General features: G+C 43.5%; 1 protein-coding gene and 1 pseudogene across 7 annotated transcripts in view; one reads left to right on the top strand and one right to left on the bottom strand.

Annotated features, from left to right (window-relative positions):
* Positions 1 to 26,024, bottom strand: part of ZNF644 (zinc finger protein 644) — a 62,241-nt gene that overhangs the window by 26,399 nt on the left and 9,818 nt on the right. For 6 of the 7 annotated variants that reach the window (XM_066626261.1, XM_066626266.1, XM_066626267.1 and 3 more), the window contains exon 3: positions 18,250 to 18,305. The exons of the other annotated variant lie outside the window; for it this stretch is intronic. The gene's annotated coding sequence lies outside the window, so the exon portion shown is untranslated. The remainder of the gene's footprint in view (positions 1 to 18,249; positions 18,306 to 26,024) is intronic. 7 annotated transcript variants of the gene reach the window in all.
* On the top strand, positions 14,631 to 14,750 carry LOC136650070 (5S ribosomal RNA; annotated as a pseudogene).

The following is a 26,024-nucleotide window of genomic DNA, read 5'->3' as shown; positions in this document are numbered from 1 at the left end:
TCAAAGACCACTAAGGCAAAAATTGGAATTATTGTGAACCAAATGGTCTGGTCTCCACCATCTCTGGTGGCCTGTCTCCCAAGCACTCCCCCATGGACCAACAAAAGGGATGAAGAATGGGCCACCCACAGCTGACACTTCAGTGGCTGTGGGCAGTCTGTTCTCTGCCCTCTTTGGTGGTTCGTAGGAGACCGCTTGCTTGGCAAGACACTAAAAGTGATAAAAGGTGATCCCCCCCGAGACCTCACGGACTACTTTTCACGGTCTTGCAGACCACAGGTTGGGAACCATTGTCCTAGAGAACAATGCAGTGTTTGAACATGTAGAATCTACAGCAGTTCTCATGCTTCCTAGAGAACAATGCAGTGTTTGAACATGTAGAATCTACAGCAGTTCTCATGCTTCCTCTTGCACAAACAAAATGCCACCTTGGACCCCAATTCACTGTTTTCATGTTCTGGTCAAATGTGAGCCTTTCATACATGGAAGGGCTCCTCTGGACCCAGTCCTATATCCTAGACAACAGACTAGACTAGGATAGTCTATATCCTAGACTATATCTCTAGTCTCTATAAAGACTAGAGACATTACTCTGTAGTACTGATATCAGACTGGTATTATAATACCACCATTTGGATCTTCAAAAGATAAAAATGGTCAAAACTGTTAAGCAATGGAATAGTCTGTCTCAGAAGGTGGTAGACTATCCATCACTGGAAGTTTTTAAGCAAAGTCTGGATAGACATCTATCAGGGACATAGTAGTTGTGGAATCAATCTAGGAAGTCCTTTCAAACTCTACATTTCAATGAATATTATGCTCTTTCAACTAATATTAATAGCACTTCTGTATGGGCATTAACACTATAAAACAGAGGCTCCCAAACTGGGAGCCATGGCTTCCCAGGGAGCTGAGGAAACCAGCCAAGGAATCCTTGCAAAAAACGCACTATCCTATACAATGTATAGGATTGTAGTCCTAATGGGGAGCCACAGCCAACAGCCCAGTAGATCAAGGGAGCCACCACTCAAAATAGTTTGGGAACCACTGGTATAATAGAACCAAAATAGGGGTATTAGCAGATTCGGAAAAAATCCTGGAGAAGGTTGGCTTGCAGTTTCAAACACCACATGACAGATTAAAGCTGCAGGCACACTGACAGATTAGATAAAATCCAAAAGTAGAAGTAGCATAATACTTATTAGCACCTACACAAAAGAGTAAGCATTCACCCATGCTCTATCAAGCTGGATAAGAAGAAACAGATACTGCTGAGCATGTTAGAAAGCTCAAGTTCCAAATCACTCAAGGTGGAATGAAGGAGATGTTCAGATTTAGGTTAGACTGGACTTAGTGCAAAAAAAACCTCACGCTGCAAATACAGAGAATAGTCAGGAATAAAATAAGAATACTCAATACACACAGCTTTTGGCAAAGCTCAGAGTGGACCTTGTCCATTATCAGTCAAATGTCATGGTTAAAATGTTTTCGTGTGAAGCACCCCCTTAGTACTTTGGATGAAAAATTCCAAGATACTGATGTAGAAATAGCAAACCTCTCCCAATAGCCTATGTCACTACTATCTACATACTGCCATATTCACATAAAATCTAACATAGCCTTAAAACCACCCAGATGACCTTCAATTGCTTTAAAAACATTCCAATTTCCTACCACAAACTTGGACATGAACTGTAACAATGGGAAAAATCAAGTGAACTACAATGGAGCAGACAACGGAAGGAGGAAAGAGTTCAGTTAATATGCAAGAGATTTTGGACATACAGACGAGGCCTCTTTATCCGCCAACTCGGGATCTGTGATTTTATCTGCAGGTCCCAAACCCACAGATCTCCTCAGCTATTTTCCTCCAAACTAGACAGGAGTAGTGCTCCAGGTGCATTAAGAGGCCCTTTTAAGGGCTAGGGAGGCCATGCGCGGAAAGACCTCTAAGGCCTCCAGAAAGCCAAAGGACACATTCAGAGGACAGCAGGCAAGGAGATCTGCAGACTTGACTATCCACAAATTTATGTATCCACAAGCGATCTGGAAACAGATCCCCCATGGATACTGAGGCCCCACCTGTATATCATATTCATTTTCAGAAGTACTTCAGTGGTGAAAATATAGTTCACTTAAGAATCTCTGAAGCATATATCAAAAATAATTTTCCCCTAAAATAAAAATATTTCCATCTTCTCCTAAAAATGAGACTACAGAGACAACTGACAATAGCTTTTTAAAGTTATTAAAAAGAACCTATCATTCATTTGAACCCATGGTCCAAAGAACACCACAAAATCATTTTTAAACAGATACAAGCACTTTAAAGTCCAACAAAACCAGAGCCTTTAAAGTTTAACTATAAAAAAATAGGTTCTTCGCTGATCTTAGCATAAATTATGTATGTTCCATTAACAATACCACCCTATTTGTTAAAGGTAGAAGTGCCCCAAGCTAAATTAACACTATAGAGTTTTCCATTTAGTTTAGCGAAATGTCAAGAACGAGAAAATTTGTTTTCTGAACTAAGAACTTACTTAGTATACACCTTTGTCACATGACTATCTTTAAAATGAATCTATTTTTCAGTGGCAAACAACCAGTTTCCTCTAGCTGCGATTCAACACTCATTAAAGCTGCTAACAAGTTTTTGTTTTTGCTTATTACATACTCAATTTTTGTTTCACTTACTATTGCTGAGAGATCCGTTTAGTATAAATTTCAATAATTTAAAGTCACATCCACAGATAAATCTTTTTCAAAAAACCTTTTAGGCATTATTATTAGACAAAAAAACAGACATACAAACAAAGCAAAATATACACAAACTCTCTGCCTAAAAAATAGAATTGTTACGGTGAATGGGGAATATGGTTCTGTGTTTAGTTAGAATGTCATGCAAAAACTTAGCCAGTTGGTTTATGACCAGAGTGTCAGTGGAGGCTAAAAGCAAGCGTAGCGTTTCATCATCCCGTGCCCATAAAGGGCCATCTGAAAGTAGATTGAGAAACTTGCTTCTGATGTTCATAGAACAAGGACAATTCAGTACTATATGAGCTAGGGATTCAATAACCCCCAGATTACATGCACATTTGGTTGAAATCTGAGTGTGCTTGCAAAATCTAGCATCTAGCTCACGAGATGGAAACAAAAATAAATTCAAAATACCTCTAGAATGGTAACAGTAGCTTCAATATTAGCACCTGACAAACAGAAATCAAAACCTATATATTCTTTGTACAGTATACTCTAAAAATATAAGGCATAAAAATTGCCTGCCAACTGCAGAAAGTACCGCACTCTCTGGCCTCTTACATCAACCAGAAAACTAAGGACCATTGCTAGCTAGGTCCCTACCTCTCAAAAAGAACACACTGTATTGGCAAAGAGAAGATCAGTTGGGCCCTAGACTTCAGCCAGAGAAGGAGCAGCTCGCTTCCTCCCACCTAGCCAGACAGAACTCCGCTCAAAGTGCCAGTTGCCCAGGGACTACTGATCAACAGGGAGGAACCCTTTGCCATCAGTTAATGATTTGTCATGAGTCAGAGCACTAAAGACTGCTTTATTGCATTTGCGTGCTTTATTTATTATTGCATCTATTAGTTGCCTTGAGAATCACTTGATTAAAAGACTGGGTATAAATTTTCTAAGTAAATAAAAAGCAGAATGCTTCCACCCATGTACACTGTCTGCTAAGAAAAGGCTGACAAGCACAAACAAATTTTGATTTGATTTTAGGATTCAACTTTAAAAAAAACCATGGTCACCTTTTACCAAAAAAATTTTTTCTTTCCAATGGTCACTTCTTTCTCCAGCCAAAAGCAGATCAAGATTAATTTCTTGGAAACAGATACCTTTGTGATCAGACTGACACTTGTCAAAACTAAGTACGCTTGCTTGGAAGAATTTCCATTGAATCTACACATAGTTAGGCATACTTAGACATACTAATTCAGACACATAGTAATTTAACATTTGATGACTCTGCTGAACTAGCAAGTTGGTTCTACAGACAACTTTGTTTTAAATGATGCAGAAGTTATCATATGGAGTTTGATCATAATGGCCACTTCACAAATACAAGTCATCTACATTGCAGTTATTGAACAAAGAGCATTCAACATATGTGAACTTATTTTCACTTTTAAGCACAATGTGTGCAGGACCACTCCACAACAGAGTGGACAAAAATCAGACAACCATCATAACCTGAGGTCAACAAAATATAACGTTTCATTAAGAGACTTCATTTATCCATGCCTTTCTTTTCAATGTACAGTACAGTCAGACCCCAGTATTCATGGACTTGGCATGGGCAGATTTGACTCACTGAAGATGCTAGCATATACCAGGGTCCGAATTTAAATAGCTTTAAAAACAAAAAAAAGTGCACCAGAATCATGGTTCCTACCTTTCCATGGCCAAAACATGCTGTTTCCAAGCTTCTTCAGCTACTTTTAGGACTAAAAGACCCATTTCCAGGACACGCTTAGGTTCCTTTCTCCTCTCAGCCTAGCCTCAGAATGCATTGCTCATTTGTAAATGCTTTGCAAAAGGGAGCATTTTATTCCTTTGCAACAGGAAGTAGGCAATCAGAGCCTAGGCTAGCCATTTTCACTGTGCCGTGGCACACTGCTGTGCCGCGAGTGGTCCACAGGTGTGCCATAGGAATTTGGGGGAAGGTCATTTATTAACAGGGCCAGTGGGAGATGTGAGCCCCACTGGCAGTGCCTTGTCAATTGTCAACAACTTGGTGGTGTGCCTTGACCATTTTAGTCCCTTGTCAGTGTGCCGGGAGATGAAAAAGGTTGAAAATCATTGGCATAGATTCACAGCTGCTAGACTAGAGGAACACTACAGGAGGCTACAGTGAGAATGCTAACAGGAAGTGGACAGCAGAGGACTTCCTGTTAGACCTCACTATCGCCTCCTCTAGCTATAAGCCTAGGTCAGTTGAAAAAAACCCAAATTTTTTCAACAGGCAGCTCCCTTGATCCACTGGCCATGGCTCTCCATTAGGGCTACAATCCTATACATTATATAGGCTGGTGAGTTTTTTGCAAGGATTCTGTGGCTCCCCTGGCTGGCTTCTGTGATTCCAGGGAGCCACAGCTCATAGTCTGGGAACCACTGGCCTAGGTTCTTGCTGCCTACTTCCTGTTTCAAAAAAAAAGGAAGAAAAATCTTTTTTTTTTTTTTGCAGTGTTTGCAATTAAAGAGAGACGAGTCATGAGAGCAAGGAGGGGAATTTGAGAACTGCAGATAGATGAAACCACAGATATGGGACTTGTGGATACAGGGGTATACCAGTGGTTCCCAAACTAGTGGGTCACAACCCACCCAGGGAACCAGAAGCAGAGAATTCCAAGAGGCTTTTTACTTACGTGGAGAGCAGTGCTGGCCTACTGCAAGGTCCTGGAGGTTTGCAGCCCCCTCTGATCTCCTCTGCAGCTGCTGTAAAAAGCCCTCATATCCAATCTAAAGCTACTTCCTGTTTTCCCCATAAAAACAGGAAGTAGCTTTAGATCAAATAAGGGCTGTTTAGAGCATCCATAAAGGAAATCAGAGGGGGCTGAAAGCTTCCAGGACCCTGAAGGATGCCAGCGCTACCCCCCCCCCCCCCGATTAGCAAAAAAGCATCTTGGAAATGGTCGCACTGCGATCCCTGTGGCGCTGTTGCTGTCTCCTCCCCACCCCTCTTCCTACCCATGTCAACACTTGCCTTGTTCCTAACTTCCCTGTAGGAGTTTGGGAACCACTGCTGTACACAGAGTAGCTGAGAAGCCATTCTTAACAAGCTTTCCTTCTCATTTACCCACACGAACCAGTATCTGCTGCTATCATGTCCAAAGTGTTTTAAGAAAACTGGGAATGCAAATGGAGCTGAAAAAGAGAATGTGATGAGTGGTGCCTAGTTTCTTTCATTCTTGAGTAAAGACTCCCTGTTCAAAAGGAAAAGAACAACTGTGGGTGCCATCCAATATGAGAACTACTATTTGAAATGGACGCTGATTACAGCAACAATCAAAATGAGATTAAACAGCTCTAGATCAGTTTCATCAGAATCCTGGAATTTCAGAAAAATGGTGGTAGGCAAGCTGTGATCATACTAACTCAAAATTTTCTTAGTTTTAAAGGAAGCTGCATGCTGAAATCCATTAGCTGAACAAAAGGAGATGAGGAAGGAAAAGAGGCCACGTTCCCCTGTTTAAAGGCGAACAAGTGCTACTGGAATGAGTAGTGGTGATCATCCATTAGTGCAGAGGTCTCCAAACCCTGGCCCGGGGGCCAGATGCAGACCGCAGCAAGCCTCTTTCTGGCCCGTGGCCACCCTCTTGTCCCCTGAAAGCCTCTGGCCCACTTAACTGAGCATGACCAGAACTGTGCTCTGATTGTGTCTGGAGGACTGAGGACCAGAGAGGTTGAATGAATGAGCCCATCCATTCATTTATTCACTCATCTAAGTTCCATCTCTAATTCATTTACTTAAATTTTATATTTGAATATTTTTCCCGGCCCTCCACACCACGCCAGATATTTGATGTGGCCCTCTGGCCAAAAAGTTTGGAGATCCCTGCATTAGTGTGAAAGACTGTGGCTCTCAAAATCCAAGTCCTTGAAAAAAAGCAGATTTACTACCACAGTAACTTCATACAAAGGGAACTGCAGGTAATTCAACTTAGCCAGAAACCACATCTGAAAAATTGGAATTAATTCTACCACTTCAAATGAACCTCAAGTTCCAACAGAATGACACTCATGCTATATCTTGGAGTGTGCCTCTCCATGATAGGGAAAGTTGGAAGCCTTGTTAACAAAATTCTGCATTATTCACACACATTTTTGTTTTGCTTTATCCCAAATGGAAATCTCCTTGTACAAATCAATGCTTAATTTCAAGAATTAAGATTTTACATATTTAAAGAACTTGTCTTGAAGCAAGGTACTGCCACCAAGTGGTAATCACATATAGTATCTAGCAGTCACTTCACCCCAAAAAGCAGAACTCGCTCTCTAAAGTAGCACTAAAAGTGTTTCATTGTTAACAAAGAGTTGTTAATGAAACACTTTCAATGCCACTTAACAGAGAGCTAGTTCTGCTTTGGGGGGCTAAAAAAAGGCCATAAGAGCATAATGAACCAAGAGCATTTCCAGTCAACCATCACACAGCCAAACCCTACCCACCCCAAAAAATCAGAAAAATTTAACTCAACACACCATGTTGATATTTTAAGAGTTCTGCAACTAATGAAAACAGAGTACATTGTCAATATTGTCAAAGATATACAAGTCAATTAAATTCAGAAACTGTTCAAAAAATTTCAGATTAAGAACATTTGACAATTAATCTATAAATAACCAACATTCTTCTACATATCTTTGCGGTAACTAGCATCTTCCAAATCACTATTTTATTATGTTTCGAAGTCATCCAGGGAGTCACATAATGATGCATGCTAGAAGTTCTACACTGACGTTTTCATAATATGATCTCCAAAATGTGTCAGAACTCTGCCTAACTAGTTTACCCAATAGTCACAAAAACTGTTTTCAGTTCACATCTGAGGCCAAAAACAAAGCCTTCTACAATCAGAGGCATGCTACCAACATACATATCCAATTACCACAAGTCCATAAAACTCTATTCCATATTTTAAACATGTCAGATAATTTGATCTAACCAATCAGAGCATCAAGGCCTTGCATCACAGTTTCTACTGGCATAATTCTGTTCTAGTACGTTAAGAATACCTTTGTTAATGTTAATTATGTTAATGTTAAGTATGTTAATACCTTTATCACTAAAAAGAGTTGGTTCTCTTCCCAACACCTTTTGGCCAGAACCATGACATGCCAACACCTTTGTAACCACACTCTCATAGTAGAAATCTCATTTTGACACTACAAGCTTACAACAAAAATTCTTGCAAGGATAGTTATACATGGAGTTATACGCTATACTCTTTATTTACAAAATTTCTATTCGCGAATCTGGCTTAACGAGAGTCCCTAGGACCTGCATGGAGCCAGACTTGGTCCCACCTGAGCCCTCCAGAGGCAATGGAAGCTATGCTCCAGTCACCTCCAGAGGCTCTTCCGAGGCCCATGAACGCCATACGCAGCCTCCATGAGCCCCAGAATGGCTCTGGAGGTCCCAGAGAGGCACTTCCAGTTTTGGGCAAAGTGGCCACCAAAGCTTTCAGGGGCCTTTCTGAGGTCCATGGAGGCCGCACACAGCCTTCACGGGCCTCTGAAAGGTCTCCGGAGGTCCTAGAAGGGCACTTCTGGTTTTTGAGCAAAAACCGGAAGTGCCCTTCTAGGATTTCCAGAGGCCATTTTGAGGCTTGTGGAGGTTGCGTGCGGAGCTCCACAGGCCTCAGAACAGCTCAGGCCACAACCGGAGGAAGGCTCCGATCGCATTCAGAGATGGATGGACTCCAAATTTTGCATGACTTGGTTTCACGCAAAATTCGGTGTTCGAGGGGATTCCAGGAACGGAACCCTCACAAATAATGAGGGTCCACCTGTACTTTCATTACCAATACACAACATTTTGACCTAACATAGAAACAAACATATCCCAATATACAAACTTCTGATTCTGATACTTCCTCCAACTATCGTATCTCAAAGAAATATTCTGTGAAGATGGAGGCTTGCCTGGTTTCTTCTCCATAACAATAATGCTCAAAATGTTTGACAATTTGCAAACATACTAAGGCTTTCATGGCTTCATGAGTTTAAAATACAATTTAAAATGTTGCTTGAATCTTGACTATTTGCTTCAGAAAAATTCAATATCATAAGAACATAAGAACAGCCCCACTGGATCAGGCCATAGGCCCATCTAGTCCAGCTTCCTGTATCTCACAGCGGCCCACCAAATGCCCCAGGGAGCACACCAGATAACAAGAGACCTCATCCTGGTGCCCTCCCTTGCATCTGGCATTCTGACATAACCCATTTCTAAAATCAGGAGGTTGCGCATACACATCATGGCTTGTACTCCATAATGGATTTTTCCTACAGAAACTTGTCCAATTCCCTTTTAAAGGCGTCTAGGCTAGACGCCATCACCACATCCTGTGGCAAGGAGTTCCACAGACCGACCACGCGCTGAGTAAAGAAATATTTTCTTTTGTCTGTCCTAACCCGCCCAACACTCAATTTTAGTGGATGTCCCCTGGTTCTGCTATTATGTGAGAGTGTAAAGAGCATCTCCCTATCCACTCTGTCCATCCCCTGCATAATTTTGTATGTCTCAATCATGTCCCCCCTCAGGCGTCTCTTTTCTAGGCTGAAGAGGCCCAAACACCGCAGCCTTTCCTCATAAGGAAGGTGCCCCAGCCCCGTAATCATCTTAGTCGCTCTCTTTTGCACCTTTTCCATTTCCACTATGTCTTTTTTGAGATGCGGCGACCAGAACTGGACACAATACTCCAGGTGTGGCCTTACCATCGATTTGTACAACGGCATTATAATACTAGCCGTTTTGTTCTCAATACCCTTGCTAATGATCCCAAGCATAGAATTGGTCTTCTTCACTGCCGCCGCACATTGGGTCGACACTTTCATCAACCTGTCCACCACCACCCCAAGATCTCTCTCCTGATCTGTCACAGACAGCTCAGAACCCATCAGCCTATATGTGAAGTTTTGATTTTTTGCCCCAATGTGCATGACTTTACACTTACTGACATTGAAGCGCATCTGCCACTTTGCTGCCCATTCTGCCAGTCTGGAGAGATCCTTCTGGAGCTCCTCACAATCACTTCTGGTCTTCACCACTCGGAAAAGTTTGGTGTCGTCTGCAAACTTAGCCACTTCACTGCTCAACCCTGTCTCCAGGTCATTTATGAAGAGGTTGAAAAGCACCGGTCCCAGGACAGATCCTTGGGGCACACCGCTTTTCACCTCTCTCCATTGTGAAAATTGCCCATTGACACCCACTCTCTGCTTCCTGGCCTCCAACCAGTTCTCAATCCATGAGAGGACCTGTCCTCTAATTCCCTGACTGTGGAGTTTTTTCAGTAGTCTTTGGTGAGGGACCGTGTCAAACGCCTTCTGAAAGTCCAGATATATAATGTCCACGGGTTCTCCCGCATCCACATGCCTGTTGACCTTTTCAAAGAATTCTATAAGGTTCGTGAGGCAAGACTTACCCTTACAGAAGGCATGCTGACTCTCCCTCAGCAAGGCCTGTTCGTCTATGTGTTTTGAGATCCTATCTTTGATGAGGCATTCCACCATCTTACCCGGTATGGATGTTAGGCTGACCGGCCTATAGTTTCCCGGGTCCCCCCTCTTTCCCTTTTTAAAAATAGGCGTGACATTTGCTATCCTCCAATCTTCTGGCACCACGGCCATTTTGAGGGACAAGTTGCATACCTTAGTCAAGAGGTCTGCAACTTCATTCTTCAATTCCTTAATAACTCTTGGGTGGATGCCATCAGGGCCTGGTGACTTATTGATCTTTAATTTATCAAAGAGGTCTGAAACATCTTCTCTTTTAACCTCTATCTGACTTAACTCCTCGGTCTGGAGGGGCCGTTCGGGCAGCGGTATCTGCCCGAGGTCTTCTGCCGTGAAGACAGATGCAAAGAACTCATTTAATTTCTCTGCCATCTCTAAGTCTCCTTTTATCTCCCCTTTCCCTCCCTCACCATCCAGAGAGCCAACCGCTTCTCTGGCGGGTTTCCTGCTTCTAACATATTTGAAGAAGCTTTTATTATGCCCCTTAATGTTGCTGGCCATGCGTTCCTCATAGTCTCGCTTGGCCTCCAGTATCACCTTCTTACATTTCTTTTGCCACAGTTTATGTTCCTTTTTATTCTCTTCATTAGGGCAAGACTTCCATTTATGGAAGGAAGCTTCCTTGCCCTTCACAGCCTCTCTAACTTGGCTGGTTAGCCATGCGGGCACCCTCCTGGATTTAGTGGAACCCTTCTTTCTTTGCGGTATACACCTCTGCTGGGCCTCTATTACTGTTGTTTTAAGCACTCTGACAGAGTGCACTCCATGCACTCTGGAGAGATTGGACTCTTTTTACCCTCCCTTTCAACCTCCTTCTAACTAGCCTCCTCATTTGAGGGAAGTCCGCCCGTCGGAAGTCAAGGGTTTTTGTTAGAGATTTGCCTGGTATTCTTCCCCCAACGTGCACGTCAAAACGGATCGCAGCATGATCACTATTCCCCAATGGCTCAGTAACCTTTACATCTCTAACCAGGTCCTGCGTACCGCACAATATTAGATCCAGAGTCACCTGTCCTCTGGTGGGCTCCGTGACTAGCTGATCTAAGCCACAGTCATTTAGCACGTCAAGAAATCCGGTTTCCTTATCGTGACCAGAACACAAATTGACCCAGTCAATATGAGGATAATTGAAGTCCCCCATGATTACAACCCTGTCCCTCCTTGTCACCTCCCTGATCTGTTTCCTCATTTCAAGGTCCCCATCAGATTTCTGGTCTGGAGGACAATAGCACGCCCCCAGTATTACATCGCTGCACAAGCCTGGTAATTTAACCCACAGAGATCCTACGGTGGAGTCGGACCCACCTTCAATCTCTACTTTGCTGGATTCTATCCCTTCCTTAACATAAACGGCCACCCCACCTCCAACACGCCCCTGCCTGTCCCTCCTGTAGAGTTTATAGCCCAGGATTGCGGTATCCCACTGATTCTCCGCATTCCACCAGGTTTCCGTTATGCCCACTATGTCAATATTTTCCCTTGTCACCAGACATTCTAGTTCTCCCACCTTTGCTCGTAGAATTCGGGCATTCGCATAAAAGCATTTGTACACGGAATGCCCCAGGATGCGCTGCTTATTCGCTCCTTTGTCCCCGCATCCTCTCATTGTGCCAAACCGTCTATCACATCCCATCACACTACCTTTCCCAATTTCTTCTCCTACTCTGCCTTTGTCTTGTTGTTCTCTAACCTCCCCATCCTCATCCCATAGGGATGAGGAGTCCCGAACCGGATGCCCCTCGGCTCCTGTCGGCCTTCCCCCAGGGATCAGTTTAAAAGCTGCTCTGCCACCTTTTTAACGTTATGCGCCAGCAGTCTGGGTACATTATCTTGCCAGGGTACAATATCTTGCCAGGGTACATTATAGTACGGTCTATAATTTATATGTCATTGTGTCCCAAAATGGAAGGGCTTATTTATAGTAAGCCAAATCTCAATACACTGGCCTAGATTCACAGAACTACTTTAGACAGGCTCAAAGGCCAGAGCATGTTCAGCAGAATTTTTCACTTCTTTCCTTGATAAACAGATTCTTATGACATATCAAATTGCTTTTGAAAGACCCCTCAGCTTCAAAAGCAATTCCCCATGTACAATGAAGGGACTGATATTTGGGAAAAACAAACGTCCCTTTGGCCAAGATCCAAAAATCTGCACATCCCCAAAGTTGGATCTTAAGATGGATCTAAAGTGGATCTAAAGATCCTAGCAATAACAAATTAAAACCTGCTATGAAGCCCTAGAGTCATCAGAAAGCACAACACATATGAGCTCTTATGGATATTTACGCTTAGTGCAAACACTGCTCCTATAAGTCAATAGCTCTTCACTTTTCAGATATGAATCATGGTACTGGCCATGGTTCAATGTCAAAGGTCTCTGTAGTAGAGTCTTCTTTTGCTAAACGTTGGTATCTAAGCTTTTTCTTTACATAATTTGTATACACAAAAATAGATATATAGAACTTCTGTGAGATCAAGAGGATCTGAAAATGATACATAGGGACTGGATGACGAGGAACAAATATCAGAAACATTTTAACAGCAGTAACATACTATTATAAATGCCTGTGAGCTCCATCACCCTGTATGAGCCTCAGCAAGGCTGCAAAAAGTCCTCAGGGCCAGATATGGCCTAAAAGACAGCAGTACAATTACATCACTTGGTACCTTGGGGGAGGGAATGCTGGCAGCCAAGCAGCTGTTGGCGATTCAGGAGGGCAGGAGCTAGGTCAGGTGCAGGAAGGACAAAAGAAAGGAAAGATACAGCCAAGGGAGGCAAGCAAAAGGGAAGGTACAGAGTGATAGAAGAAGAAAGTAAGACAGCAAACAGAGGAGAAACATAACACCAAGGAGGAGGAAGGGGTGAGTTCAGAAAAGGTGAAGGGAAAAGTTGGAGAAGCCCCAGATCAGGGAAGGAGGAAAGAGAAGACAGTAAGATTCAGAGGGGCTGAGAAAGAAAGGCAGGGCAGCCCCTTTCAATGGAGGAAAGCCTCCAGACGGAAAAAACCTTTAACTTTTTTGGCCAATTGTTCTGGGGACTATTGCCTTTGGAAGGTGCATCAGAAGAGCTGCATGAGATCCTTTCCCACTGGGGAAGAGATAAATTGTCAGGAACAGGGAAAAATCTAAGCAGATGGGAGGGGGAGGAGTGTTCAACTATATACTAGAAGATGTTCATTGTACAAGAAATCCCAAAAAGGCTCACTGTACAACCACCTGGGTACAGGTATGCTTAAACTCGAACTCTTCTCTCTTTACAGGTGTCTATATATGCACCAAAAGACTTAAGTAAAGAACCCCTGAGCAGCAATTCCTTCATCCTTTGGGCCAGTTTGTTTCCACTTAAGGGACATAGCTGGGAGGGATTGAGATGTCCTACCCAACTCCATATGGTGTAGATCTGCTCCCCTGAAACAATCTTGAGGTGCAGAGAACACCACAATGCCCATGAACTATCCCAGTGATACCGCTGTAAGTAAAGATGAATGAGGGATGGATCAACGTTCTGTCAAAAAAGGTTTTATTATGTTTCTCAGAGACTTCTTATATTCAGATTAAACCACCTTTGGAAGTGAATAAATTAATTTTAACATCAAAAATCGTCTCTGGAAAAGAACAATGATGTGAATTTTATAAAACAAACCCTTCTAAGCTCCCAAAAAATGTATTATGTAGTAAGGCAAGCCTCCCCAACTTCCAAACTTCATGCAGAAGACCAAAATTGTAAATGCACATTTCCAAAGGGTCAGCCCAGGGGTGCCCAAACCCCAGCCCTGGGCCACTTGTGGCTCTCGAGGACTTCCAATGCGGCCCTCAGGGAGCCCCCAGTCTCCAGTGAGCCTCCGGCCTTCCGGAGACTTGCTGGAGCCCGTACTGGCCTGACTCAACTGCTCTCAGCGGGAGGGCAACTGTTTGACCTCACGCATGAGCTGTGGGATGAGGGCTCCCTCCACTGCTTGCTGTTTCACATCCGTGATGCAGTAGCGGCAGCAAAGGAAATGCCAGTCATGCTTTGTGCAAGGCCTTTTATAGGCCTTGAGCTATTGCAAGACCTTCATTAACTCATATAAAGTTCATCCTTAATATATTCATTTATGTAAACTTATGTAAATTTGTTCAAATTTTAAATGTAAGCAAATTATTTTCTTCACCAGCCCCCAACACAGTGTCAGAGAGATGATGTGGCCCTCCTGCCAAAAACTTTGGACACTCCTGGGTTAGCCTGTAGCAGGAAACCCTATAAAGAGTTTTTTGACCCCTTAAAGGCTAACAAATGTATTGTACCATAAGTTTTCAGGGGCTAGTCTTACTTCATCAGAAGAATGAAATACTACCCTCAGCTGACAGATTTGTATATATTTATCCTGCCTATCTTATAAAGCTAGTTACCCTGCACATGCCCGATCTCGTCTGATCTTGGAAGCTAAGCAGGGTCAGGCCTGGTTAATACTTGGATGGGAGACCACCTAGGAATACCAGGTGCTGTAAGCTTAGACTATAGTCTTTCGGGACTGAAGGTTGCCAACCAGAACACAAAATCAAAGTTTGCTTTGCACCACTTACACAAGTTTCTGAAACCAAAAATTCTATTAACACTAAACTTCCATCTATCTTCAATTAATTTATTCTATGTCAGTGGTCTCCAAACCCTGGCCCACAAGCCACATATGGCCAATGGAATGTTTTTATCCGGCCCACATGTCACCCTGACACCTGAATGATGGGGTTGCCCTCAACAGCTCCCAGAGTGTGAATGTATGGGGGCTTTCTGCAGCAAGAGCAGGACTGCCCAGCAGCTGAGGCCTCGCTAAAGTATGAGAAGCACACGCCTGGCATGGCTAAAAACAGGCTGCCAGGTTCACACTGGCCCTCGCTCTTGCAGGAGCCAGGAGTGAGGCAGCAGCCAGAGGGGGTGGGGCTTCAACAGCAGGCACAGGCCTCAAATGGGGCCAGCCAGCCTGCTGGATGCTCGCTGAGTGACTTGCAGCTCCAGGTAAGAAAAACAAAACAGTAGCACGGCTTGAGAGAGCTTGGAGGGTGTAGGGGGGGCAGGGAAGCCAGTTCGATTCAGACTATGCTCAAGAGTGGAGTTAGAAGAAGGAGGGACTGGCTGGAGGAGGTGGCTTGTTGACTCTTGGAGCACTGGGTGACTTCAAGCTCAGAGTGAGAGGGGGAAACAACTGCAGTAGCTGCTGGACACTTGGTTCCTTTGCTATCTTACCATGGGGGGGGAGATAGTGAGTGAAGGCACTTGGAGGGTGCATATGTGTGTTTGGAGGGGGTGGGGAAGCTGTCCAGGCTATGCTCAGGAGTGGAGCTGGAAAGAGGGGGGATTTCTCAAAATCCATTCCCCCTCTTCTGTATTTAATTTATTTATTTTGCAGCCCTTGACACTGTGTCAGATAGACAGTGAAGCCCTTGCGCCAAAAAGTTTGGAGACCCCTGTTCTATGCAGTGGCTCACAAATACCAGGTTTACATAGATTCCATTACTTGTACCTGTTCTCTTCCCCTGACCCCAACATATAGTTTAGGCTTTGAATAACAATCCAGTATGTGGAAAAATAGGAATACAGCAAGCATTTGGTATATATACTCGCCAGGCAACTGCTTTTCTAAACACCAGGTTAACACATATTTTACCTGATATGTTAATAGTGCTTCAACAATTTATATCACACTGCTTGTATTTTTCTCTTCAGCAGCTTTTAGCTATGTCTACCTTTATTTTTCAGTACTGTTTTGTTTTGTGATTTAGTGTTTTTAATAATGTTGTAAAACAATGTTTCCCAAACTGTGGATCGCAACCTGCTTGTTGGTGGGTCCTGAACTGACAAGCTGCCAACTAAAGAGGAAAATGTATTGCACCCTATGGAAAGTGAAACAGAGCCCCACATGCACATTTCTCATGAGTAGGCAAATATGCCTCAGTCCACTTAGAACAGCAGGCAAAGAGGAATGCAACACCACCAGAATGGTTCAGACCTGATAAACACAGGGCTCAAAAAAATACTCCAGAAAGAAGTCCCCTCCACCACTGATAAGAAAAATGTATTGAGCCTTGTGTAAACCAAAACAGAGTCTCACATGTGTGTTTACTGACAAATAGGCAAGCGTGCCTTGGCTCCTATTGAAGGGCAAGCAAAAGGGAACACAAGGACACTAGAATGGTCCTGATCATGGAGCTCAACGAATGGTTCAGAAAGTGACCCATCCCACCACAGTAAAAAGAATTAAAACAGAGGCTTGAGTAGTTGGTAAGATTAAACTTTTTTCCAATATCTCAAAGCTAGGTAGGTCCTGATAGAGTGACATTTTAAAAAGTGGGTCCTGGTGCTGAAAAATTTGGGAACCCTGTTGTAAGCTATCCTTGTGGCTGAAAGGCAGGGAAGGAATATTTTAAGTACACATGGCACAGATAAATGAACGCAAGTACTGTGTTCCCCCTTTGCCTGCAGCCTATCTTAAGTACTCCAATGAGTTCCAAGATGAACCAGGCCTCATACCCAATCTCCCATGCTCAGGTAACCCTAATGGGTTTTTTCCTGATTTAGTTTCCCTTAAGCATTTCATTGGGCCTCAGATCAAATACCCAATCCTGACTCTCAAAGTCCATGTCACAATATGTGACCTAACTCTGCATTGCTTTCCCCTCTGCTCTGTCATCTTTTGTGCACTACATCAGTGGTTCCCAAACTATGGGACAGGGCCCACAGATGGGCCTCAATCTAATTTTTGGTGAGTCTTGTAAGGCTGATAAAAGTTTAGATAACTAATTGACTCAAGCCCTGAAGCTATTCAAAAACCAGACAGCTGCTAACTGCACTGCAAGGACTTGAGCTCCTGAAGTTTACAAGCATGTGTAAATATAGGGAGATAAATGTTTGAGGATCTTTTTCTTATTACTACTTGTAAACAAACCAAACATTTATTTTTAGATCTCCTTTAAAAAAAAGAAGAAGAAGAAGAAGTCTGTTAAACCTTGGTGGGTCACAATTCAGTGTCATTTTAAGAAGTGGGACCTGGTGCTAAGAAGTTTGGGAACCACTGCCCTACACTCCTTTTCTTCCCTTCTTATTGTGGGAGATTCTGAACAGAATTGCCATTGTACCCTATTTCTTTTGTTACCACCAATCTGAGATTTCCCAGACAGCAACAGCGGCAAAATTAGCAGCTGCTCCACATGTTCTTATATTGTGATGAGAGCCATCTTTTACAATACCATGAATGTCTCTTTTCAATATACTTTGAGTCAAACAATGAAATATAATACAAGCTTTCTCTAGCCACTCAACCATGTTGGGTCCAGATATTTTGATCCAAAGATGGGCATGCCCAATGGAATCCCTGACTTCTTCCATTTGAGTGACAGATCCCCATGTCATATCAACATGTTTTTTCAAACTTCAAAGAAATATAGTATGGGAATCTGTCGCTCAAAAGGAAGAAGTCAAAATCCCATTGAGCATGCCCAAGCCTATCTTTGGATCCAAGTCTGTGGTTTATGTAATTCCAACACTAACAAGTGTTAAAAGTTTACCATTATCATAGAGAAACAATTCCTTCTAGGAAAGTAGCCAACCAAATCAACAACTCAATTTACAATGACACACAGCTACATTTCCAGTGTAGTACAAAGTTTTTGTACTTACCTGCAAAACTGAAGAAAAATGAAAACCTAGAAAAACTATTGAGTAGAGCAAATGATATTCTAAACCTTTTTTATTTAGATGAAATATACATAAGGACATTGATGACATATGTAAAGACATTTGTTTTGTTCCATGCATTTTCATTTTTCAGTTGCACAGGCTTCCATTATGAATTATTACTCCATTATGGATTATTTAACAGAATATTGGAACACCAACAATAATGTAGTAGAAAAGAGCACACTAATCACACAAAAGAAACCTCACTGTGAATAACTGTTACAGGTGATTAACACTGCACAGCTAAGGTGAAGATTTATATATGTTTTTGCTACTTACCTTAGTTTGCTTTATTTTCTCCTAGCTGCAAGTCTGGATCCAAAACTGAGAAAAACCTTCAAACAGGAAACAAAAGACTTCAATAAAGTGATCTTTTTATTATATCTTTGATTGGGAGCCAGCATAGCAGCTCATTATTTCTTTCTTCTTACAGAGCAACACATATGGAACTCAAATGTATGGCCAGTTTTTATCCAATTTATGATATCTCTTCATAGCTTATTTGCTCACAACTTCTCCAATTACCAACTAAAAAGCTAGGTTTAAAAGAGAAATACTGTAATTAGTGTTCAAATACGTATCTGCAGGTCTTTTACCCTGGTGAAATACATACAAGTTATACTACAAAATAAAAATACATTTCCAACTTACAAGGACTGTAGTTACTCAAATACAAGGTATGAATAGAACACAGTAAAGCATTCTGAAATATATAAACAGTGAGTCAAGATACTAATGGTCAGAGCAAAACAGAAAGCCTTTCAAAGCTTGTTAATTTATACATAGTACAAATCTGAAATCTGTTTATACAAAGTGGGTTTGAGTTTTCTGAAGATATGTGGAGAAACATCTCTTCTTCTGTGACAAGACTTGCAAAGCTTCAAGCTCATGAACTGTTTGGTCTGACAGACACCCTGATCATAATTATTGGGATCAAAATGTAAACAGAAAACAATTTTATTCAACATCAGGAATGCTGAAAGCCTTTGCCTAACTCAACAATAATTGCGCTTACAGCAGAATTATCACAGCAAGAAAAACACGAACACAAAGAAAGAAGAAAACTTAGTACAGGTGCAACCTATTTATCCATGGATTTTTTATACACAAATTGAGCTTTGAGGGTGGGGGGAATTCAAAGTCGAACACACCTTTGCCCTTCGCTGGTGTCTCCCTCTATTTCAAGGCAGCCCAAAACACTGCAAAAAGGCTCTGCCTGACACAGGCAGGGAAACAGCCCTGGAGCCATGGAAGAGGTTCCCCTTGCAAAGGAACAGTAAGATTCCTGGAACCCCTGAGTCAGCAAAGAGGCTGAAGAGGGGAAAGGGGGGGGGGCGGAAAATCTCTGTAGCCAGCACATGTGCAGCAAGGTGGAACATGCTCTCTCTCTCTCTCTCACACACACACACACACACACACACACACACACACACACACACACACACTCTCTCTCTCTCTCTCTCTCACACACACACACACACACACAGGCAGTAGTAACAGAGGGGATTGTTTAATGCCAATAAAGGTTTATGGATGGAACAGAGGGGATTGCTTTAAAAAACCCAGGGAGTGTTTGCTGAATTCCCCCCTTCAGACTGAGATGGTGCAGGCTCTAGCCTACACAAACAAAACAGCCCAGCAAGCAAGTCTTCCGATCCACACTTTCCTGGGAGTAAGCTCCATTGCCTAGAATGGGACTTACTTCTGAGCAGGCAGGCATTGGACTGGACTCTTAAAAGCTTAGAATCCCACCTGTGAAAGAAGCGGGGACAGCTGGTAAGGGGGGAGGACTGAGTACAGAGCAGAGGAGGGGGAGGCAACTGAGAACCTCTGCCTTAGTTTCCTTCCAGCCCCAAGTGTCAGGCTGCAGCACATTTGTGTAACTCTATTCGTTTTTTCTTAATCAGGTCATGGAACGGAACTCACACGCATAAATAGGCTACACTTGTATGTCTTTTCTCTCTTTGCTGCATTCATTAAAAGTTCTACCTTCCTTTGACTTACACTGGAGACATCCATCACAGGTAACTTGGAGCACAGCACTAACTTTCAGTTAGGATCCAGCCCTGATACTGTTGCAAACGAGTAAGTTTGCACCGGCCTAGGCAAGCCCACGCAGAGGGCGGGAGAGGGTCAGAACAGAGATGGGGAGGAGTGTTTTGGGCAGGACAGTAGACGGAGCAGGCCTGGGAGGGGATGGGATTGGCAGTGGCAGCCTGTGCCATATCCTAACCCCTACTACTTGGCCCCACTGCCTTACACAGGCTGCTCAGATTTCACTGGCACACATCTGAGTAACCCCTAGCAGTCTCTTCTTCCCAGCACTGATAAGAGAGAAATATCCAAGATGGCTGCACCCGGAAGAGCTCGAAGCAGCCGCCAAGAAAGAAGAGTGATATGACCATGAAAAATTTGGCAACTGCTTGATCTATTCTAACAACAGGTGGTCAGATATGCAGGAAGGGCAACAGAAGTGTGTTTGAAACCACTAGTAAGCAGGATTTTTCAAGGGTTATAGTATAACAACCTTCATTTTTACCTCCGCATTTTTAATTCTGAACAACATATGCCACATAAACTTTCATTTTCTTAAAACATTTAGAATGTTTAGAAATCATTTAGTAATACGCCTAGCTCTTATTTTGGAAGATGAAGTTTACAGCTCAACCCTATACACATCTATTGGGAAGAGAGTCTCATTTTGTTCAACAGGGTATACTCCCAAGTAAGTGTGTTTAGGATTGCAGTCTAGGTATGTTATTTGGATATCCAGCATCCTTTAGAGCTTAGTATGAGTTTTTCATATATATTAATAGGATTTGAATCAGAGATGTCTGTCACCATCATAAATATTTTCAGGGCAGGGAATGAACGTCATTCCTCCTATTTAAAAAATCAGATTATTGAACTAAATATATAATGCCTTTCAAATATTTACAACAGAATTACTAGACAGAGAAGTAGCACATAAAAACATGCCAGCAAGCCATGCTGCTGCACCGGCACTGATATCTGGTAGCCATTTTGTTTTTATATCAAACACTGACGATTCTGCATTTCTTAGTGCACTCTATCTTTAAACCTGAAGGTGGCAATGATTAACCTGTGCTCTTTTCCATTTTTCTATAGCATACACCAAAATAAACTGTCTAGTGCAACATTAATCTGCATTTCAGCTACATCTCACTCTAGAACAGATAGTTTAATTTAAAAATTAAATCATTTTCCTATTTTTCACCATTCCTGCCAACTAAGAAAATTAAACACAGTTAGTCATAATGCCCAAAGATTCAAAAATAGGTGACAATATCCCAAAACAAACACACAACATCTTAATGTCTTACAACTGGATGACTGCAAATATCCACAAGGAAGTTTCTTCCAAATTCAGGCCTTCCATGCGTGCTATTAGATAGACAAGAAGAAGCCATAGCCCAGAACATTTCCAGTCAACTAACAGGGCAAGCCTATCTTGCACCGTATCCAGCACAAGATAGGGCACCAAAGTGCCTCAGCAAGAGGTAAGGGGAACTCTTCCCCTTACCCCTAGGTAAGCCACTGCAGCTCCTGCGGGCCTCCTCAGACTCCACGCAAGACGTGACACAAGTGCAAGGAGAGTGGAGTGGTTTGAAGCTGCTCTGCGCTGCTTGGGAACAGGGGTTGGGATCCAGCATAAGAGCCAGGTCCCAGCCCCACCTCCCACTCCCTGCCCGTCTGACCCCAGGACCATCCTCTGCCCGCCTTCCCCCCAACTCAGAACACCTCCCTTCTACCCCCTCCCCACCCACCCCAGAACCTTGCAAAAGCTGAGCTTGGCCAATGCAAGGCTCCCCAGAAAAATCAGCACGAAGGCTGGATGCAGCCTCCACATGCCGGCCTAGCCTATTCTCAAGGAGGTGCAAACATGCCTTATGGCACATTTGCAACCCTCCTGGCCCAAGGGCAAGCTAGGACTGCACCCTAAGTTATCTACCTTAGGGTAACCTTCTGTTTCTCACAGCATCCTACATTTCTTAACTTTATTCCTGACTTCTTATTTCAATCTTTCCCCCTACCACTCCTCATTACCCTATTTTACCTGCCTTTTGTAACATCAAAGCTGCTTAGCCATTTGCTTGAGTGCTATGAGGTTTGCATCAGGTTTTATCATTTTCTTATGGTCATTTGGCTTTTCAGACAAATTAGCAAAAGCTGAACTTCTCAATTTTTGGCCATGGTTGGTAGCCAGCCAAAATTATGCTCTCCTAAGACCTTACTAAGTAGAGAGATCTTCTTTGGAGGTACTCTGATAACGTCCAAAATATGGTGCCACAACACACTTGAGGACCCACACTTCGCCATATCCTAACCCCTTTCCCAGACCCAATCTGCCTGCAAGGATCAACTCAAACTTGTGCCAGCAATATTGCTGTCACAGGTCTAAGTTGACCCATAGATGCTGGGGCTTACCCTGGGACAAAGGGACAAATGTCCCCTTATCCTGAAGAGAACTCCAGCAGCCAAAAATCCTCCACAGGATACAGTGTCAGCTGTGCCAGCACATTGCCATGTGGGGATTTAGATAGGATTGGGCTGCTTGCCATTGAAAAATATTTGCCAAAATGTTCTTCCACCATTTCCAGGAACCACACTTATATACTACTGGATTTTATTACTGAGTATTTATAAGCTTATATTAATTTATTGACCATTTAATATTAAAAGACCCAAGTGCGATCCCTCTCCCCCAACCATTTAATATGCAAGAACAATCAGTTATTACTCTCCTTGTCATCTCAACATAACAAAATCCTACATCATCTTAACATTATCAAGTGCCGGTTTGACAGTTCTCTTCTCTCATCCAAACAATTAATTTGTATTTTTCAGTAAAGTCCCATATGAACTACATTCTGTCCATAAACAGAGAACAACTTCCTTCCTTAAACTCATAAAGTAGTGGTTCCCAAACAACTCACAAGGGGAACTGGAAGAGGGCCATTCCCACTTAAATAGAGTGGCCCATAAATGGGTGCCCCGATAGTGGGACACCAATCACACTGCTGTCGGGAAGTTTTTTTTTAACTTGCCCATCTACACTGGCCTCTGGGAAGCTCACAGTCCCCTTTGTGCACCTCCTCACTGCTTTAAATAGCTCCAATCAGTGATTGGAGCACACTTCCCATTTCTGTTGGGGCCTCCCCCCACCAATACTTACCACAGTCCCAAAGAGCAAGTAGGACTTTGGGAACCACTGTCATAAAGGATGCTGCCGGGGGGTGGGGGTGCATTTTGAGGAAAAAATCATGCAAAATCTTCTTGAGTGATGAAATCATAGAACAGTTGGGGAAATTTTTATTTTGCTCATAATGTAGCAGTTCCCAGAATAGGGCAAATAGCTTTAAGAATACAAAACACAATGCGGGATAGGATTAATGTTGAACTGAATAAGAATGTACTTTGTCTAAGGTACATAAAAGGTGTCTCCAAAAATGTACACATATTTTAATGAGCTCTAATTCATACAAACAAGGGGGGCACACAGGCAACCAGAAGTGCCTCTCCAAAGTGACCCGACTGCACAGTCTCCCCACACCTCAGAAGGCCTCCAAGATGCTTTTCAGAAGTGCCTTTCAGTAGCCTCTGGGAAGCCTGCTGAGGTGCGGGGAAGCCAAACGTGACATTCCTGTGCCTCACAACACTTCCCTGATACAACCTGAAGGCCCTTCTGATTGCGCCCAGCAGGTCCTGGAGGCCCTCTAGACTAGGGCTCAGCACCTGTGCTGAATCGAATCTGCAAATGCCAAACCATAAGGAGGGTTCACTGTACTTCATTGTAAAAATCTTGCCACACTCAAACTTTTAAGACTCCGGGAGTTTGAAACCCGCAGTAAGTCTTTGCAGGGGCGGGGGGGGAGAGAGTAGAAGCGGGGGAAGGCAGCAACGCGATCCCCAGGATCGCGTCGCTAAGGGGGAAAAGTGGAAGCGGAGTGCAAACGCCCCACTCTCCCTTTCCCTGACCTGGGGCGCCCTGCAGGCGCTCGTGCAGGGCCCCCCGCACACAGGGATGGCTGCTGCAGGGACTGGAGGGTGCACCCCAGTCCCTGTAGCCCCGTCAGAAGGGAAAGTGGAGTGATTGTGCTCCGCTTCCGGTTTTGCGGGGCAGGGCGCGATCGCTCCGCTTTCACTTTTCCTGACCTGGGGAGCCCTGCCGAAGGTTGCACAGGGCTCCCCGCACCCCCGGGGAGGCTGCAGGAGGCTTGGGCAAGTGCACCCAATGCCACTGTTCTAAGGTAAACAATTGAAGAGATGTGCAGAACCAACACAGCAAGCACGTTGATGGATGTCTGCAGGTCCCTTCGTCAACCGTGTCAGTAGTGTATAGATTCCAATGAGGAACATTAATTAAACCAGGTGAAACAACTGCTTCTGTCTACATGATATGCAGTGCATATTTGAATTATAGAATAATAAATTTGACATACTTTTTTTTTTAGAGGCCCCATAGTTTATGTAACTTGTACACTGCTTTTCCATTCATTTTCAGGAAAATGACATCTGACAATGTCAGTAAGCTGCTGGATAGCCTTGCCTTACCTCTTCAGTAACAGAACCAAATTTCTTTTTAGGAACAACATCAAGTGGAAGGGAAATTACTTTGTAATTCTCAGAAAAGAAAAATCACTTCACTGTATTTATTATTTATATGTTCAATTTATATCCTGCACTATCCAATGGGCTCAGAACAGCTTATGGTGTTCTTTTTTGTATCTGAACAGTTCTCTACCTAAGAGATTTACAATCTTAAAAGTAATAGCAGCTTGGGGGGAATAGAAAGAGACAAATGAACACAAAATGACATAGTAAACATAGTAACTATTTAAAAAGAAAAAAAGGGCTCAGTTTTAAGATCAGCAGTGATACACCCACTTCTCATTCCACAAGTTTGATTTAGACATTTTGGAAGAACACATTTGTTTAATATAAAAATCTACTTCCGGCTCACAATTTTCTTTAAAATTTACCCAGTCAAACTTCCCTCACACTCCTGCATGTTCAGCTGGCAATGTAGTCAAGTGGGATGCCTGGCAAGGTACTGAGCAGTACATCAGTGATAGGCATTCACAGAGCTGCCACTTACCTAGGAGAGCTTGCTTATGTGGCATGTTTGCTTTCATCTTTGCTTTGTGTGTGTTCCTTTTGAGTTGCTGTAGTTCATGCATTCCCAGTTGAATCCCTCCTCAACTGTCTGCCTATGACAGTGTTGGTGAACCTATGGCACGCATGCCAGAGAGGGCACTCCGAGCCGTCTCTATGGGCATGCGTGCTGGCCAGGCAGCCTGGAGAGGGGCGCTGAAGCTGCTGTCGCTCTAAAGAAAATGGAGGCTCTCTCCGAGACTCCCTGTGTGGTGAGGGCGGGCTGCTTCCCTCCGCCTCCTGAGCTCACCCTCCTCTCCCTTCACTCCATTGCCCCACCTGCCCCGAGTTTGTTTCCCTTTTCAATTTTGCCCGAACTGCAGGCTTAAGATCCCTGCTTTTCCCTTCCCCAACTCTCCAGCAGGCTCAGCCAATCAGCATCCAGCAGGCTCCTGGCTTTTTCTGTTGGAATGGCTTAGGACCCTTCACTGGTTGACCACCAGCCAATCCTGAGCTGCCCTCCTCCTCAGTCATTTCGTGACTTTCCGTGAACAGCTCCGTGAACAGCGACAGGAGAGGCTTTTCCTCCACAGCACAGGCACAGCTGGGGGTTAGCAGCGCAGCCAGAGACAAATCCTGCTTATCTACTCAAAAGTAAGCCCCATTACAGTGGATGAGGCTTACTCCCAGGAAAGAGTGGCTGGGATTGAAGCCTTGGAGCCCGCTCCTGTGCATGTCTACTCAGAAGTAAACCCAATTACAGTGGATGAGGCTTACTCCCAGGAAAGGGTGGCTGGCCCTGCAGCCTTGGAGCCTGCTCCTGTGCGTGTCAATGAGGCTTACTCCCAGGAAGGAGTGGCTGGGATTGCAGCCTTAGAGCCCACTTCTGTGGGTGGGATATATATATAATTGTTTGAGAAAATGAGCAGTGGCAAGGT

This window comes from Tiliqua scincoides, chromosome 4 (assembly GCF_035046505.1).
Source record: "Tiliqua scincoides isolate rTilSci1 chromosome 4, rTilSci1.hap2, whole genome shotgun sequence".
In the NCBI taxonomy this organism is placed as follows: Eukaryota; Metazoa; Chordata; class Lepidosauria; order Squamata; family Scincidae; genus Tiliqua; species Tiliqua scincoides.
Note: the sequence above shows the minus strand (reverse complement) of the source record. Positions and strands in the feature narration are given on the sequence as shown.